The sequence below is a fragment of the Monopterus albus genome, unplaced genomic scaffold (assembly GCF_001952655.1).
Source record: "Monopterus albus unplaced genomic scaffold, M_albus_1.0 scaffold3.1, whole genome shotgun sequence".
NCBI classification, from domain to species: Eukaryota; Metazoa; Chordata; class Actinopteri; order Synbranchiformes; family Synbranchidae; genus Monopterus; species Monopterus albus.
In genome coordinates, this window is record NW_018127883.1 from 6,891,926 (window position 1) to 6,897,226 (window position 5,301).

The following is a 5,301-nucleotide window of genomic DNA, read 5'->3' on the forward strand; positions in this document are numbered from 1 at the left end:
AAGATTAGACTTAAGACGTTCCTTTTTGATAAAGCTTATAGTTAGGGTGGATCAGGTGACCCTGAGCCTTCCCTTAGTTATGCTGCTGGGGGGCCCCATGATGCTCTGAGTTTCTCTCCCCTATCCTCTTCGCTCCTCTCCTCTCCTCTCCTCTCCTCTCCTCTCTCTCCCTATGCTTCTATATGCCACCATTACACATTACTAACTTTTGTGTCTCCTCTCTCCCGAGTTTTTCCTCCCCACTGTCACCAAGTGCTTGCTCAAGGGGGATTTGTTGGGTTTTCCCTATGTAATAATATTGATAACAGTCTAGACCTTACTTTGTAAAGTGTCCTGAGATGACTTTTGTTGTGATTTGGCGCTATACAAATAAAATTTGATTTGATTTTGATTTGATAAACAATATGCATGTGTTCTTTGTGACAATAATGTTTCCAGTCATTTTTGAACATTTATTATGAATGTCAACAAGTTTAAACCAACTCTGCAACCAACAGAAAATTACTTTGCATTGTACGATTTAAATGAAGAAATATACTTTTTTGATAAAACAGTCAGTTAACAATCCAACATCCTTAGGCACAGCTTCCCCTCTTCAATGTCTGTCCTCAGACTGCGGAAGTGGACTATACCACCTACAAAAAAAGTGCATTAAATAAACTGGAAACAAATAAACTGTTTTGATGGATTCAACAAATCGACAATTACTAACCTGAATTCCCCTGTGGGGTGCATACTTTAAAGTCTCTGCAACAAAGTGTTCAAATACCTGCTGGGCCACTGCCAGATGTATTCTGCAACATGCATCTTAGAAGAATAGAGAAAAATGTATTTTACACTACCTACATATGTCAGGACCACAGCCACATGTCTTGTCCAGTGCTCCTCATGAGGTAACTCTTTTCTCTTTTCTGACCTTTCAACCTAGACATTACCCTCCTACATACGTTTTTATAAACAGTTAGTTGTTGTCTGCAGATTCAGGAAGAGCGCCACCGTTGCTAGGAAACCTGGTCTACTTCCTGTATGTGGTTTCCTGTCTGCTCTTACAGCCTTACACACGTCTCCTCTGTTCTTGCAGCCAATTAAATGGATAACACAAGTAAATCATAAAGCATATGATACTATTACAATGCATATGATACAAACATAAACATGTAGATATATTTACTAATGCAGATTATAATGTCAATCCTAGAACGAGCAAGTAAACACCTCCAGGTCATAGGTCATGGTTCCCTGCTGCAAACTGGTGGATTTCACCCATTGGATTTCTGCTGATCGGTATGTTGAAGTTTTTAGCGTGGTTGTTTTCGCTTGACCATGGCTCAGATTTCAGCTTTGAGCACTTAATCTTAAAATGAACAACTAAATAGAGCTGATCAAGGCAAGTAGGTGGTCAGAGGTCACATGAGGACAGGGCCTTTCCAAGGTACAGGACTGGGGAGCATCTTTATAAGCAATGGCAGTGACAGAAGTTATTCCACAGGCATACCATGGGGCCTGAGGTTTGACAGCTGGTCAAGCAGCAGAGATCATATCTCTCCCATATTAGCTTCTCTCCACTGGCTCCCTGTAAAATCCAGAATAGAATTTAAAATCATCTCTTAACATGCAAAGCCCTTAATGACATATATCGTATCTTAAAGTGCCCATAGCATGCTTTTTGTGTTTTCTGACTTATCTACAAAGTTACAATGGTGAATTATCTTAAATTTGACTGAAAGCTCAAAAAATGAGGTGTACCTATGTTGTTGTCCTTCTATGCAGAAGCAACTTGTTTTATACCAGTCTCTTAAACTCTTGCTTGCAAGACTTTTTTGTCCAACACTGTAAAGTCTTTTGCAATAGTTTAAGGATTTTCTTGAATGGTCATATTCACCAGGTAGTTGCATGTTCATGTGATCTTGCCTGACATCCACCAGTGCCATTATAAAAGTGGAATTTTTCCACTGCGCCCGGTTTTGTGGATATATTTTCCCTCCTGCTGCTGCACTGTGACCAGAGGATGTAGAGAAAAATCCATGACCTGAGGTTACTGCATGTCAGGGAATGTTCCTGTACAGGGACTCACTGTTTTACCTGACTGGGTCTAACCTACAATCAGCCACCAGTGAAGCCCTCGAGGCAGTGAATGATCAGCTCATCAATGCTGGATTCCCCCGGAGCACAGTACCTGACATGCTCTGAGTTTCTCCCCTCCCCTGTCCTCTGTCTCAATCCATCTATATTCCACCATTATGCATCACTAACTGTGTGTCTCCTCGCTCCCGTTGTGGAGGGGAGAGGGGCTCAGAGCATCATGGGGCCCCCCAGCAGTCTAGGCCATTAGCAGTGTAACAGCAAGATGTCTGGGCAGCCTGGTCGGGATGGGGTCCAGGTGACGTGGATTTAGATGAAGCAATTGTTGAGGACAACTCAGAGAGCAGCAGTCAAAAAATATGAGGTCTTACAGATGATTCTATAGCTGTTGTACTTGATACATCTGTGAGAGCTGTGGGAATGGTTCGACCAGTTTTTTCTCTAATAGCTGTGATTTTATTTGTAAAGAAGCTCATGAAATCGTTGATGCTGAGATCTAAGGGAATGTTAAGCTCAACAGCACTGTGGCTCTTTGTCAGCCTGGCTACCGTGCTGAAAAGAAACCTGGGATTGTTCTTATTTTCCTCAATCAGTGATGAATAAAATGTGGTTCTGGCACTATGAAGGGCTTTCTTAGCCACCTCCTTTCCAGTTTTTGTGATGCCTGCTTTAGGGAGCGGAGCTGCGAGCTGTACCATAGGGCTAACCTCCTCTGTTTCACTACCTTCCTTTTCAGAGGGGCAACGGTATCAAGTGTATTCTGCAGGGAGGCTGCAGTACTATCAACAAGATTATCAACTTGTGTGGGAGTAAAGTTAAGGTGGCCTCCCTCCACTGTGTTGGCAAATGGCACTGAAGTAAATAATGGCAAAATTATTTCCTTAAACTTGGTAACAGCATTGTCGGATAGACATCTGCTGTAGTGGAATTGTTTCCCACATAGAGTATAATCCATTAATGTAAATTTAAAAGTTATTAGAAAATGGTCAGACAGAAGAGGGTTTTGGGGAAAAACTATTAAGTGTTCAGTTTCAATGCCATATGTCAGAACAAGATCAAGAGTGTGATTAAAAACAGTGAGTGGGTTTATTTACAGTTTGAGAGAAGCCAACTGAGTGTAACAATGAACAGAATGCATTGTTGAGGCTGTCATTGCCGGCATCTACATGACTATTAAAATCGCCTACTATGATTATTTTGGCTGCTGTTGCGCTGCATTATGGGACTTGTAGTTTGTGTGTTACTGGCGCTTCATATCACCAGGCCACTAAAAAAAAGATATATAAAATGGTCTCGCGGGCTGGATGTAATTGTACGCCGGCCTTGAGTTTGACACATGTGACATACGGTGAACCTGTAAATTATGTCAGACATTTGGAGCCACATAGTCTCAAGTGTGAGGTGACACCAGGCACTTTCATGTTGTACCAGGCACTCTCTGGGTTGTTACAGACATCACACATCACTCAAATTGTTTCTATATTTGAATAGATTTTTCTTTCTTTCTTTCACCCTCGCCTACTTTGAGGCCTTGGACTCTTTACAAATATCAACACACTTTAATAGGCTTTGAAGAAGACACATATTTGCCACAGTTAGTCAGCTCCCTGAAAAGGTTAGATGTCTGTGAACATCAACCTTATTGATCTGTGGTGTCCTTTTCTTGCTATCCAGAAGGAATCATTGTCATGATTAACAAGGCCACAAGGGTGAAAAACTTGAATGAAAACATTCAAAGACAACATTAATTGAACTGCAAATTTTATCTCAAGCTATAGTTTTTAAAGTACTTTGGTTTATGAACTGTATAATTACTGATATTTCTGTAAGCCTCTGCTGTGCTAATTGTTCAGTGGTAACACACATAGTCAACATTACACCTGCTTAGCATGCTAGCATCATCAATGTGTGCATGTTAGCATGCTGACAACAGCCCTATACATTTCTGTGGACACATAGTCAGGTCAGTCAGTATATTACAGTGTGTAAGATTTGATTCTTATAAGCTCTAGTTACTTTATACGCTTTAGTTACTTTTCATAACTTTAGTTCCCTTTAGTTGCCTTTCATAACTTTATTTTCTTTGCTTATATACATTACAGCTGTATTGATGATTGTCCAGAACTACTGAGCTTTGGTTATTTTTAATACATTTATTTTCCTTTCTTATATATCTTACAATTGTATTGATGAGAATCAAGTGATAATGAAGTAGAATCTGCTTTGAATTCTGTAAAGACAGGATGTCTGTATCTCCAGGTAACCAGATGGCTTATTTTACATTCTAACAAAGACAAAGCTGGCTTGTTTTGCACCCCCACCTAGACCCGCTTAGCATATCCCAAGTTCTGCCTTGTCATGGGGTGTCTTACACACACAGGGGGGCCTACAACTTGAGATGGCCACTTGGCCAGTTTAACATACTTATTAGCATCACACACACACAGGGGGGGCCTGCAGCCCAGACCACCCATTGTTCAGGGTTCATTGATCAAGATCAAGCTGACACCTGAGAGACACACACACACACACACACACACACGCACACACACACACACATACCTAGATTTTACCACATTCCAACAAGGAGGTGTGAGCTCCTGCTTAAACTAAATGGCCAATAGGATTACGAAGTGTTGAATGTTGTACCTCTGTCCAGGGCGGAGCAGCCCAAGAAGATAAAATGTATTGTAAAACATAATTCAGGATTCAGAAGCCAGTTTTCCTGCGGGAGCTCTGTCTCTCTGAATCCAGCGCTGTAGGACTTCTCCTGTGCTCAGACTTCAAGTAAACTTCCTGTTAATTTTAAACAGTCCTCTCCTGTCTTCATTTCTCGCGCTTCCAACAGAAGAATTGGGTGATTTCTAACAAGTGCATGTTTTAAAACCATGTTTTAGAGTAGTATTCTTTCATTTAACCACTTCAGTAATGTTAGGATTGGATTTCAGGAGTTACAGTTGTTTTATTTACTGTTAGTATTATTTTGCTTTTATAATGATAAAGTTTAGTATGACTGTTTGTGTTTCATTAACAGCACCATGTATCAGTATTAACCTGGCTCTTATGCATGCACAATAGTTATAATTTTCAGCTTCGAGTCAACTTGTAGTATTTCTCATCTTCCTGGATAATTGTGCAAGAATAGATTGCATAGATAACTGTCGTTCTGGAAACTATAGATAAGATACTGTTAATTTATGCTATTTTACAGACGTGAAG